The sequence below is a fragment of the Trachurus trachurus genome (genome assembly GCF_905171665.1).
Source record: "Trachurus trachurus genome assembly, chromosome: 22".
Classification (NCBI taxonomy): Eukaryota; Metazoa; Chordata; class Actinopteri; order Carangiformes; family Carangidae; genus Trachurus; species Trachurus trachurus.
Window position 1 is genome coordinate 14,895,950 of NC_139907.1, and position 15,141 is coordinate 14,911,090.

Consider the following 15,141-nt stretch of genomic DNA (forward strand, 5'->3'; position numbering starts at 1 on the left):
ACAAAAGTTTCACTCAGTTTCCTTCTTCCAGATTTCTTTATTTTTGGATATAAAGCTCTATAAACATAGTACAAGATGATAAAAGACAATGCCATTAATAACATGCTGAGACTCATAATGAGCCATATTCAATATTCATTCATATTCAAATTCTGCATGCAGTGGAACATGGGTCATCTATTCTCAGTAATGTTTTTTTTTTCTGTAGTGGGGATTAAAAAAAAAAAATCACAGTACTATTAGCTAAAACCCATTTCTAAAGTTTATAATCAAAAATTTCAAGGCAATGAAATACAATATAGAAGCTGGCAGTCATTTTTGCAGACTGATGGGTGGGAATGAGAGCTTGAGGTGAAATCATAATCACTTGAACATGACATAGAGGCTCCCTGCTACCTGCTATGTTGTGCCAGAAAACATTCAGTCTATGGATTTGGATGGTGCATTATATTATACTATACCTGAGCCATTAATGTGAGTAAGCAGCAAACATCTGACATGATTCCTATAAGTAAAAAACAAAACAAAATATATATACTATATATAAATGAACTATGGCTAAATGACCCAGGATCCATTTTGCATTATGTGTAAAGATATGGTATTTTTAGTTTTCAAAATCATAGATCAACAATATGTATCTATGTGTTCTGAAAAATAATAAGACATATTTTGATTATGGTGATAGAGTGCTTGCTGCTGCCCTGTATGGTTATCTTATTTTTTTTAGAAAGGCACGGTCATGCAGCGAGGGGGAAAAAAAGAGAGAAAAACTGTCAGAAGTCTGCTTGTTGTACCAGGTGCTGAGAAAAGATTCATACAATATCAGCGTCAAACAAAGAAACTGCGGCTGATATTTACCCAGCAGAGCTGAACACTGATGATAAGTTCAATTTTACTGAACAAACACTTCCTCTGTTTTACCGTGTGTGTGGGTCTGTTTGCTGCTACATTAAATCTCTATCTACAGTATGTTATGTTCATGTGTGAAATGGTTTGCCACATTATGGCTATAGAGACTGATCTGCTGCTTTGAATAATTGAGTCCGGCCGTTAGAGGCACAGAATTAACGCTGATTAATTGTCAGCATTATGTGAAATAAAGGTATGTTGTTCTGGGAATCTATCTGTTCACATTCAGAGATGCTGTGCAATAAAAGCTTTCAAGCATTTGTTTGGCACTAACGTTCTATGAGTGAATGTTTTAATGCAAGTCTAAGTCCAGGTGATTGCTCTTTCTTTGCTCATTTTTGTTTGGGTGTTGAAAGCAGAACAGATAATCTGACAGATGATTTTTTTTTTTAAAGTCTCACCATGAAATCTAATGAGAGATTAGAGTAATGGCCCCCACAGATCATGATGATGTGAAAAATGAAATCCAACAATCTCTTGAGGATCTTGCAGACGTGGCAGAGCATTAAACAATACCAATCGTCTCGGAAGAATGTGCGTCATTTCACACCAGCTCCTCTTGACTTCTTTTTTTTTCTCCCTCTTCTCAAGAAAGGAGGAGATTCATTTGTGGCTGAGATTCTCACTTAGGTTTGATTCCTCCACCACCTTCCTGCCCTTTAACTCTCTCTTTCTCTGTCGCCTTCCTGCAGGCAGAGGAAGACACGTGCTGTGTGGTCAACAGCTGTCACAGTTCAATAAGTCATGCAAGCGACAGTGGGTGATGCTTTTCTAGTGCAGCTCCTTCACACACAATAGTGTTGATGCACATACGAACACACTTGCCCTTTGGCTTTCCATTCATGACTTTTTGTACGGCTGATCATGCATGAAAGATGAGTGCACCTGAGCAGACAGATGTTGAAAGCTCAGAATGAAGATTTTCTGCTGCAATTACAGATTGACAAAGTTGTGCTGTGTTGTGATATATAATATATACATAAAAAGACTATTTATGTAGTTCACACTTTAACGTTACTTTGGTGCTTCCATCATGTTTTCCTCATTACAACCTCTGTTTCCAGTACAAAGTATGGCAACAAAAATGCATCCGGAAGAAAGGTTTATCCCTTAGGAAACACGTTTTCTTTTTACCTCAATATGACATAAAATCAATACTTGCACATAAAAATAAATTAAAAAAAAGCTTCAATTTATGATCATCGGAGATTAAGTTCAAAAAATGAGGCCAGGCTGAATTAGGCTGGTGCCCAGTTTATAGCTGTTGACCTCATTTACGAGAAAGTTCACATTTTTTCATGCAAAGACGGTGGAGCAAGTGCATTTTCATGTCCAGGACCGAAACAAAAACAAAACATAAAAATAACATAAAAAGGGGAATGGTTGTTTGCATACTGAAATTTGCATGCCCCACAAATTTTAATGCAATGTTTTTCCATCATGCAAGGTCCAGGCATTCATGTGAGAAAAATAACAAGCCCATAGACTCAACACTTCATGTCTCACACAATGTGGTGATTATTACTAAATGCACATTAGACAAAAAAAAAAGTTAAACTGAGTATAGGCTAATGTTCTGCTCATGCTACAGTAATTTCCTTAGGGCATTATGTGCATTATTTCTTTCAGTGGATAGTGATTTGTGTGGGCATAAAAGTTAATACCTTGTATTTCCTAAATGTATAGGTGGAGATTGGGAGATACCATTCTTGTATAGGCTAAATATGAGCTTGTGTATAGACCTTGCCGATAGGAATTCTACATTAAAAGAGTGATATAGCTTTGCATTCCTGTAATGGGCAGTTTGAAAAAAATGAAGTATTAGAATAAATGCAGTAGAAAATCGTTACAATAGTTCTCTGCATAGTGTGATCAAAGTGTGTTAGGCTATAGTGTCGGCTATAGCCTCTACCTGCTAGCCCTTACTGTAGCAATTGGGTGTGTAGAGAATGATAGTGTAAAACCATCTTCTAATGAACTCCACATCCACTGATTTGTTTTCATAATTAAACTTGTCACCACAGTCACAACTGAGGCCTCCCAAGACTTAACCTTTTTCTCCAAGTCATGACACAGACAGAGCTCATAGCACAGGGTTGTTGATGGCACACAGTCTCTCTGAATAAATCTTTCATGCAGAGAAGATTGTCGACGTTTAACAAACACGGTTTATGATTTTGTGCTGCCAACGAAGTACTGCATGACTCACACAGGTAACTGCGCTACCTCCTACAGCTGCAGGGAGGCACACATTCTCTCATTGTTGACACGGGATGATTGCATCGTGCAAGCAAATACATTAATTATACAACCACTTTTTTTCCTATTAGCTGAAGGTGCTGTACTGCTCTGCCACCGGACCACTCTGGAGTCAAGGACGTCTCTGATGTAACAACTAGTGAGGCCGAACACACGGATAATGAACCTATAAAATATTCTTTCAATGAATATAGTTTTGGTCAGCAGCTTTATTGTTTCACCCTTTCTGGTTGAAGAAGGTTTGCGGCATTCATCACTTAAAAAACAGAGGCACAACAGCCCATCCGCTATTAATAAATTACCTCAACAAGGCAATAACAATTGACCTTGACAGGAGGGAAAACGAGTCAGCAAGTCATCTATTAGGCGACATGGAGAGGTAAAGAGATTGAGGGTGAATAACAATTAGAGGCAGGTTCTGATATTAGATCCCAGTGATTCTCAATCTGACGCCTGTAATGTCCAGTTTTTTTTTTGCTACATCCTGTAATTTAATGGTAATGTAATGTAATGGTATAAAGGATGGGCAAGTAAGCTGCATTTAGTTATAAGCTCAGGAGTAACCTTTCCCTTCTACAGCAGCCTGCCCTATACTGTGGTGAAATTCATCAAAATTTAATAATAAAAAAAATCAATACCTGGTTGCAGGACTATATATCTGTGTTATTTTCATCAGTGCTATATGGAAATGGAGTATAGATAGAGAGACAGCAGAGTCAAAGTTGGCGCACACACACTTCAGCTCCATGTACGGCTGAAGGTTTTCAACTCAAAGTGTGTGTGTGTGCGTGTGTTACTGTAAATCATAGCTGTCAGTCAGGCGTATTATCCTTTCCATGCTTCACAGCAGATCCTTCGCCACGAGCAGTTTCAAAGTGGGTTAGTTGACAGGCTCACATGCTTTGCGTTAGTCGCTCGCCCAGCACACATATACTTTTTTCTCGTCCAGATGAAAACACAAGCTATTTGGCTGCTTTGATATAAGAAAATCGCACTACCACTGCCACTATGCAGTAGGCTACTGGTGATGCAATTACCTGACTGTGTTTTCACTTGTGCCTGTCACTACACCTTTTAAGCAATGTTCACAAAATATGGGCACTGCAGTCAATTACAAATATGAGAGACAAGGCTGTCCTCTATTCTCCTGCATTAGTGCCTTCATATTCTTCATTATCATAAACCTCTGAGGGATGAAATGCAGTAAAATCTGGTCAACTGAGTTTCTTACAGCACGTCATAAAAAGCTGATATTTAGGAGATGCAGTATTTTCATCAACAGATAAAATGTAGTTGGTTGTGTTGTTCTTCAATTCTATATCCATTTTTAATGTAATATTATATTAATATTATATTTATAATGAATAGATGTTAAAAATATTTACAGTAACCAATATGACTGACGATCCATATCAGAGGTTTGAAACAAGTGACACATTTTTAAAACAGTATTTCCATGACAAATGACAAAATGACAAAGAGAAATATTTCAATGAAATTAGATTTTAAAAAATCCAACACTACTTTCAGTGGTATATATTTGGATTGTTTCTGTTTTATAGGTCTAGCTGTTGAGATAATGCCAACCAATACATAGTATAAACTATAACACTGAGTCGCCGTCTCCTTCTGCTTTATTTGTTCAACCTGACAACATGTTTAAGTTAGATGATTTCTCCTTCTTTAAAGTTATTTTTTGGCCCATTTTTCCTCTAATTACGTAGGACAGTGGAGGCTTGGCGTGATATGGGGAGAGAGAATGGGCGAAAAGTACTATATGCCTAACCCACAGTAAGAAGTGATTATTGCAAATTTAAATGACAAATGCAACCCAGACACAAAGATACAGTAGAGACAGGGGTGATTAAGAGTAGTCTGCAGAAATGTGTTGTTTCTGTTAGTTTTTGTGGTCACATCTTTCTATCCTCAGCAGCTTAAAACTGTAGCAACTGAGACCAAATAGGACAAATCCAAATCAGGACAGATCCCTCGTTGTTGTGATTCAACCCCCCCTCTCCCTCCCACCCAAAACCATCAAATGGCTCCCTCTTCTCCAAATGTTGATGGGATGAGAGACGCAAAGTTAGTCAAGTTTGGAGAGAGTACGGGAAACTGTTGTATAATAAGGAGCTGGATTGGGTGTCTTGAGATTCTTGAACTTGAGAACTTGAGATTCCCCTGCTCAGATGTCAATGCTGCACTTCATTGTATAATGTTTTTTTTTTTTTTTTTTTAAAGCAAGTCAGTCACTTTTCGCTTTTTAGTCTCTGTATTTCTCTAATATTTCCTTCGGGATTAATAAAGTAAATCTATCTATCTATCTATCTATCTATCTATCTATCTATCTATCTATCTATCTATCTATCTATCTATCTATCTATCTATCTATCTATCTATCTATCTATCTATCTATCTATCTATCTATCTATCTATCTATCTATCTATCTACAGTATCTAATATCCAAATGTATCTGGGACAAGGTTGGTTTTTGGCCAAGAGACCCCATAGTGGAAGGTAGAGAGCCTCCATTCTCCCTCTAACAAGTCATTTAACCATCACAATTTCTTCCAAGCTGTTTAAGTAAGGTAAAAATATCTAACAAATATATATCTCTCCTTGTCCTTCAGCACCATGTCTCAGATATTTTTGAATGTGGATACAGTAATGTAGTATGAAAGGTGCTTTTATGGTGATATAATACATTTAAAATTCTGGCCGTAGGATTTCACTTACACCTCACATATTATTGTCTTCTAACTTTTTGGATGCGTCATTGGGCACCTTTTACAAGACGTATAATTTGTGCAATAATAAAGCCATTTATGAATAAAACCACACACACAGCTGGATTTCTGTTTCACTGAGATTCTGGAAGAATATAAATGAGTGTTTTGCCTCTCCTAGGGGATAATTTACATATTGTTTATTAACCTTTTGATATTAAGCATGAGAAGGTGCATTGGGATGGAAACTTGACTAGCATGTTTGTAATTTCCCATTTTCACAAGCAATAACACCACAAAATGTCACTGAAGCTATTAACATGAAATTTGGATGACACAACCTAATTCAGCTGTTCTTCCTCGTCTACAAACCCCCAAGCTTCTTGTCACTCTAATAAGCAACTTTATTCTCACACACACCCCACCTACAGCCCCCTACCTCGCTTTGAAACAAGCTTCCTGTTAATGTCATACAGTTTCGTATTTGTGTTTTTTCTCTGTCATTTTCCTTTAACAGCTAATATTCTTAACTCAAACATTAACCTTTTAGTTTAATATATCTTTACTTTGCTTAAAGGAACTACTTGTCCATTTTGCTAAAAAGCAAACTTTAGCCCTAATAGCTGTTTTCTTACAAGTTTATGTAAAAGAAACTGAGCAATGTCCTTTACTTTAACAGCTGTTTCAAGCAGAGAACAACGCTGATGTTGAAATTAGCGTGCTGACCAGCTATAGCTCCAGCCTGGCATTGACATTTTGTTGTTGACATAGTTTCCAATTTCACTTGAAGAAGTAACATGTCTCAGATGTTATAGCTATAACCTTTTGTCTTGTAAATACAGTGGCTCCAGTTGGCAAGAGTATACAGTGTAGCCTACTGTTGAAAACCATACTACTGTTTGGCCACATCAAATCTTAGCCTTTTTAAGGACAGGACAGAAAAAAGACTTTGCTTATTTCAGACTATCATATAATCATATGCTTTTAGGGAGTATTTAGTATTATCAATGTATTGGAATTGACTATGTTTTGCATCTGTCAGATATTCCCATAAAATCACAGATAAATATGAGTGGTCATCATTTCATCAGCATCAACATCAAAATATACCACAAATAGTCTAATGAAAGATAATGAAAAAATATCATAAATGCCATTGACGAAAAACGTTCTGTGTAAATATCAGAGTAGTAGTAGTTAGAGAATGGTAACGTTGATACTTTGCTTACAGGCCTACAACACAGTCCATTTCTATGAAATTGGTTTTAGTGGTTTCTTCCATAGAAACTGAAGTGACTCTTGGGAAATCATCAAATGAGGCATAAATTAAATCTATGAGTGTGAGATCATATGGAAAACATTGTATCTACTGAGGCATAGTGCAGCTGCATGGACCCACAGCACCATTAAATCTGGAGTTCAAAAAACGGTGACTGTGGCTGGAGTGGAGACTCCATAACCAACTCCCATCACACACCCAAACAAACCTACAGCACCACGTTTCACCTTTTTTTTTTTTTTTTTTGTAAATCATGATAACAGTATCTGTGGACTAGAGGGGGTGTGGGAATGAAATGTGCTCTATTTACCATCAGCGTCATCATTTATCCATGTGCAGCTGCTTATGCAGGTCATCTAGCTCTGCAAGTTGGTCCTCAGCAGATGCCAACCAGCCAACATACGGAGAAAACTCATTTCAGCCCAGTGAAACATCAGGGGGTAGGTAGGTTGGGGGTAGTATCGGAAGGTCGCACTGGCCAAACACATTTCCTGACAAGGCAAGAAGGAAATTGATTTGTCATTATTTAAGCAGGAGGCACATGAAGGCCAATGATAACAGAGTTAAACTGGAGTGGAGGCATGTGTTGCATTTGCTGTGACAGTTTGAAGTTAAAGTGTTGCTCTCTCTTTTTGACCCCGATTGAATGGTCATCGACTGACCAGTAAAGTAACAACTCTGACAACTGAAACGGCACATGCCCCAGACACAAGGGTCAGTTGAGTCCAAAGTTAGTCACAAAGCCGGAGCCTCGCTGTGGATAATCAGTATGCCGTGATGTTGTGTAAACGCTCTCTGAGAGGTTAGGATTTAGGGCACCTTAAATTTTACACCCCGACAGGTGCTCTTGTTTTCTTACCTATATAAAAAAAATTCCATCAATGAAGAATACCATTCCACTGTTCAGAATTCGAATGCAGGGAGCAAGCTTAGCATCACCAGACAAAGCAAGAGCTCTACTCTAAGTAAGCCAAGCTGACATGATTAAAAATGTCTGATCCACTTAATCTCAAAGCAAACACAAAAAAACGCAGAGAAATGAGCAAATGCACACACGAACGAGAGCAAAGACAACCTTTGAGCCAACATAAACTCCTGTATTGCTTCCGCTGACTGGTGTAAAAATGTGAGAGCATCACATCGATCTCTAAATTTGTTTCCTTTTTTCTTAATGTCTTTTCATGCTTAATGGAATCATTGCAGCCCCACGGTAACACACGTGTTGGTCTGCGGCTGATGCAGTGTTGACAGGTTTATATTCTGCAGTGGATTCAGTCACGGTTTCTGTGCCGCCGCTGTCGTGCTTCCGTGAGCTATAAGCAGGTGTGGATTAATATACTGGGACAGGAATGCAACCCTGATGGGCTGTCAATTGACCTGACCTCCTTCTCAGCTTCTCATTCTTTTCCCATCTTTGTTCCCCTGCCATGCAGTGCTGTTTCTCCATTTCATCCTGCATTTTTTTTCTTCAATCTTCTCCTCCCTCCAGTGTCTGACTCTGACTCTGCCCTCCCTCCATCATGCCTTGCTCTTTATCTCCTCGACCTCTCTTTCTATCATGTGTCTTCCCCGCATCCATTTCCCCCCATCTTTCCTTCAATTTCTGCATGTCATCTGTCTTCCCACGCTCTCCCTCCCTCCTGTCCTCTATCACTGCCTTTCCAGCTGCTTCACTCTGTTCCTACCAGGTAAAATGAAGTCTGCCCACTGGGAACATGATAAACAGGCTCCATCCCTCTGGATACCAGGAGTCATAGTCCCGTCGTCCTGTTCCAACCATGGAAACGCAGGCTTTTAACTCCTCTTCAGCTCGGACAGCTGGGGGGGAAAGCCTCCTGGGTATCTACACTGGCACATCTAATGTAGAACAAAGCCATGAGTGATTAATCTCTAGACTTCCACCTGTCAACTACAGAGAACGAAGCCAAGAGCCTGTTTCGACTTCAAGATGTCCTCTACTTGCTGATCTGAAAAAGTCATATCAATCAGATATTTCATCACATAAAAGTGAAGATGACTCAATTGTTGCTTGTTTTAAAGGCAGAAGTCCCTGGTGTATGTCATAATGACATTATCGTCTTTCCAGAACTGCAGCATCCTTCAATATTTAATTTGAAATTAGTCTGTGTATGTATGATGTTGGAAAAGGCATTCAGCTACTCAGATACAGTAAATTATTATTTCTTACTGTTGTTCCGTGATTCATACGCCTAACATTTTTGTGTGACTATTTTGCTATACATCTTCAATAACTTGGCTTATTAACAATCTGTACGACTGTGTGACTTCTTGTGTTTCATGATTTGAACCTATTTTTAGTGACTTACATAGTTACAATCTCAGCAACTAAACCAATAGAACTGAGGCCTGACCTACAAAAATAAAGCTCCAATTGTAATAAACTGTGGTTTTCTTTAAGACGTTTAGGATTATAACGCACAGAAGACTTCTAAACAGCTTGGCAAAGCAGCAGTTCACTTGTATGTTTTTTTTAGTTTATAATAAACAAAACTATTCAACCCAATTTTAGTTCATTGTAATGCACCAAAGGGAGGTTTATAGTAATCCACGCCTCTGAAACTGGTTCAACATGTATATTGTTTTACATGTTTCTGATGCTGTGATGTCAAGTGGGTGAGTTTGACTCACATATTTAGATCAGCTCTATTTTATTCCGTTTGGGTGAGTTGCAAATTGCAGGGCTGTGTCACACTTATCTCTGACTGTGGCTCTCCACATAACAAATTATGCAGTGCTTATAATGTGCACTCTGACAACAGCCATTCACATTCATTTTCCCTTACTTGACATTTATATTGTCAGTCACTTACCAGACTTGTAAGGTTCATACCAGCGTTTCTGTGGGTTTAAGCCTTTTTACTACAGATTAATTACTCAAACGTTATCGTTGATCGTTTTCCAAATCAAAGCATGGTGCGTTTTGCATATTCAAGGGAATGTTTAGTTTCCATCCATTCATGTACATCATTTAAGGCAGCTATTAGACTTCAAAGTTACATACTTGGCAATCCATCACAATCACAATCACAATCATTATCTAGTTTGCTTTTTTTTTTCTCTTCCAAAGCCATGCTGTCATTTTCAGTTATTGCACACTAACTTTGACACTGGAAACCAACAAAATCATTACCATAGCAAAATGTTCACTTGAAAATGTAGTTTGTTTCAGGACTCCAAGAGCTGATTTTAAACACTTTACAACCTTAGGCAAGAAGAAAAGATAGGCATTTTTGTAATCACATCATTCTTATCTTGCTTCATTTACAACCATAATAACTATATGAACTCCACTGATGAAATATTGAAATGCATTTCTTTAAATTATCATCTAATATTTAGTCGTTGTTGTTTTTTTTACTAACTTTTACTAACTTTACTAACTAACTTTACTAATAATTGGAGAAGAAAATACTTCCACTGACATAATAAACATGATTTATGGGCAGAAGTATCTTGGGTTTATTTCTGTCTGAATTATTTGTGTATCTGCAGAGGATGAGCACACTTTTCCTTCTCTCTGACTTCAAACAGTTGTGTTTTTGCCTCCTGAGGGGACAGTTAAATATGCTGCCCTCTGTTGGTGGTTTTGCAAACTGGGACACCACATCACTGTAGCACAGCATCATGAATGGGAAACACAGAGTGTTAGTAACATTTTTTGATGTTTTATATAGAGATCTATTGAACTTGAATCTATCATGCACAAAATCAATGTGCAACTACAAACTTTGGTATTATAAAATCTACACCACTGCCATGTCACTATTGGTGGCCATGTTTCAGGTGGTGCAGGTTGGCCTCTGAGTCCTCATTTAGTAGCTCAATCTCTGGCTCCCCTGGAACCCTACTTGCATCAGGAAGAGCTACCGGTGTGATACATCCCAAATCAGATATGCGGATGGTGATGTGCTGTGGCGACCCCTCATGGGAGGAACAACAGCCTCACCTCCATTACTGCCAGTGCACATACTGACCATCCTGACGGTTATCCATGAATACACGTTGCCAGAGCTGACCTTTCACATTCACTCTCCACACAGCACATACGTGTCCAAATGGGTGTTAATGGGTTCAAGAGCTTCACACATTCAGTGGCTTTAATCTAAAGGCTACTACACTGATGAACACATCTTCATCACAGATTACGGAGGACTAAGAACATTGCCACCTATGAACTCCAGTGCCGGGTCAGAGACTCCACACTGGTGGTACTTTCACTGCTGCAGGTCTAGTGGATCACACTGATAATCAGCCCAGAGTGGATTTTCCCAAAGAGGAGTGTTACGACAAACATGACTAATATTAGACTGCTGCCCCGCAGGCGCTTGTCTTTTTCTGCTCTCCAAGGGAAGGTTAAAAGCTGGGACCTCACTGGAAATGAATCACACAGGTTTTTGTTTGTTGTATCAACACCTTTCAAGGTATTGTACTTCACTGCTCTACCGTGGCAGAGAGGAAATAACTACAGAAGCAGAAACATTGGGAAAAATAGTTTTCTAACTGCGCAGCAGATATAGACAGGACATAATACTTTTATCTTTTCCATAACAGTTTAGGACAGTTAAGAACCAAGAACTAAATATGCAGATAGCCTACTGCACTTGGCCTAGAATAACAACAACAACAACAACGACGACAGTAATAACAATCAATAATAATAATAATAATAATAATCTTCATCATCATCTCATAATATTAATATCGGTCCATAGTTAAAGCAGAAGTAAGCGATCCGGTCGTTTTGGCTAACTTCTTGTCAGCCGATGGAGTTAGCAGCCCCCGCCCTCGTCCCTACGTCACCACATTCACGTGCATCCCTTGGCTGCACACACAGAGAGGACCGCCCCTTTATGCCGTTCTCTCTCCTCATTGGATGAAGGTTGTAGGATACAAGGAAAGTTTTCTCCTCGGCTTACAGCAGAGCAGAGTGACTGACAGACCCGTGTTTCAGACCGAACACTCTATGTAAGTGATTGCCCTCGGAAGATAAAACTATATAAGACTTATATTAACACAAATATTACGCTTCTGCTTTAAGAATTGAATTACCGTTTGATACAGTCAGTCTGTTTACTATTAATGTTAACAGTAAATCAATTATTCTCAAATGTAATAAACGTGAATGTGGCTTAACCAAACTATATACAGTGGTATTCAAAAGTTTGGCCACCCCTGGTCAAAATTTCTGTTAATGTGTTAAAGGTGTACAGAAATGGCCGTTTGTCCTGTTTGTCGCGCCGAATTGTCACGAGCTGCAACACGAGTTTACCCGAGTGAGGAAAATGAATTTGATTGGTCGTTATCGAGCGGGCGGGATATTCAAAGCTTGGGGCGAGCCCGAGCTCCGTGTGTGTGTGCGTGTCTCAGACGTTTGAATGACGGATGACGGATCCAATATCAGTGGCTGATGAATCGTGTACAGGCTGACGTATAATCTGTGCGTCTGCATTATCCAATGCGAAAAAAAAAATACACACTTTCATCCCGGATTTACTCAAAAATAGAATTTTGCACAAAGTTTGGCCTACACCGTCTGAAAGATGAGTTATCACATTAATTTTATGACCCAAAGTGGGCTCAAATTCAATTTTCTTTTCTGTACACCTTTAAGCAAGTGGAAGATTAAATGATTTCCAAAAGGCATAAAGAAAGAGGAATTGCCGTTTTTTTTTTTTTTTTTTTTTTTTACATTCTGGACCTTATTTCTAGCAAAAAAAGAAAAAGAAAAAAAAACGATAATTTACTCACCCAGATACTTTGGTGTCATTACAAGTCGTTCCGACGAAATTAGATCCAGGAGAGCCGCGTATCATGCGAGTACAAGGGGCAGCGCAATGCAGTTTCTAAATAACACATTATCTGCAGCGAAACTCGTTCATTTTACCAATATTTTTGTTATGATAAGCTAGCGCTATTCCCCTCTGACTCCGGGGTTACCTGTAATCAACATCCGGGGTCGCTAGGTTGACCTATCAACCTCTGACCTGGATGATATCATCATTTCATTACGCGCGCGGCTCTCAGCTGGATCTAATTTCGTCGGAAACGACTTGTAATGACACCAAAGTTATCTGGGTGAGTAAATGATCGTATTTTATGTTAGAAATAAGGTCCAGATTGTAAAAAACAAAACAAAAAAACGGCAATTATCCCTTAAACTGAAACATGCACTCTTTTGCGATATTTTAAGCAATATCGGTGTATAATTTTTGTTTTTATACAGTTTTAGAGTGAAAAGGGGACACAAAGCAGCACCCTGCAAAAGAACCCAAGAGACTTGAGCTCTCAGATAACTTTGACCAATACAACAAGCTATTTAGTATTTACAGGCTGTGATAGTTTCCACAGGGGGGCCTGCTAGGTAGGCCTACTAAATATACAGGGTGCCCAAACTTTTTCCTGTGGGCCCTTTTCCTTTTCTGTGATTGTAAAAAGAGAATGTGCCATCAGTAACTTTATGCCTTTTAGAGATCATTACATATTCCACTTGCTTACGTTCACATTAACAGAAATTTTGACCAGGGGTGCCCAAACTATTGCATGCCACTGAAGTAACTGTGTTTGGTTTTGGCCACCATAGCTGGAAAGAAGTTGGGTCATCAAAATGTATATTTTCAGTTTCAGGTTAAGGTTTTTAGTGGAATATTTATATTTTACTTTTATCCCATTATGAGTTAAAACTAGGGGAAGTGTTGATATAGGGTGAAACAGATGCAACTATTCTCAAATTAATACATTTTGTTAGCCACCTGTGATTTGTCTTTGAAGAGCCACGTGGACCTACTGGGACACTTGTGTAGTGACGGTCAGTGACACTTTAGACACTATGAAAATGTAAATGTTACTGAATGAAGCATCAAAATGGACATTGAGTTATATAAACATATTCTGGATTCATGCATAAGTTACTGTAAGAGCTGCCAGTTGATAGATTGAACAGCGGAGGTGTCTTTTACTGTGGCCAACTGTGCCAGCCAGAGACACCCTGACTCTGTCCCTAATGAAATAACCCTTTCTGACAGATGGCAAGTACCACTTTCCCTCTATTGCATAATTTAAACTGACCTCTCTAATTAGACAATGATTCAAGTCATCAGCCACAGGGAGAAGGTCAAACTTGTCTGAATAAAATCCTGGTTGAGACTGACAAGGATTTGTTTATCCTGGGAAAAATATCAAAGTGACTCATGAATATGCAGTGAAGCTAAAAATACATTATTAATCTACAAGACTCGGCTACAAAATTAGGCTGTTGTTATGCATAAATGATGCTAAAACCCAACAATGAATTTACATTAGTGTCAACTTGTTTTAGACTTGTACTTAATACTGACACTTAGGGTTAAATGTCAAATTTCCTCCTAATCCTCAACGTGAACTTAAAATCTTTAACTTAAGCTTGACCGCTACTTGATCTCTGACCCTGACCGTAATCCTGATGGATTCGGGTCAGGGTCATAAATTGGAATGGACAGGTTTGATTATATGACGTAAGCAAATATTCAGCACTCCTAACTCTGTTAAAACATGCATAGTTTTATGTTGATCCTCAGTTTGATTTATGTTTTGATGGTGAAGTCTTGTTAAAAAAGTCAACATTTGAAAAAAAAAACAATCTTTAAAAAGTCACAGTGTATGTGTAATTTTCTAATCATTTTCTGTTAGTGTTGTTGTAGACCATTAGTTCCATATACTCTGACCCTGACCTCTGACCAGCCATTAGACAGAGGCAAAATACAAGCCCTATAATCTACAACTAAAATGAGATGAACAGAAATTAGGGCTTGAAGAAACAAGGCAGTGATGAAAAGAGCAATAAACAAGGTAGTTCCTTTTTTTAAATTTTATTTCAGTGTCATTTTAAGAGTTGAAGCTGCAATAATGTTGTGAAAGATCTGACTCTGCCACTGCCCTCAAATCCAGATACCATTTTAGTGTCTTTCAGC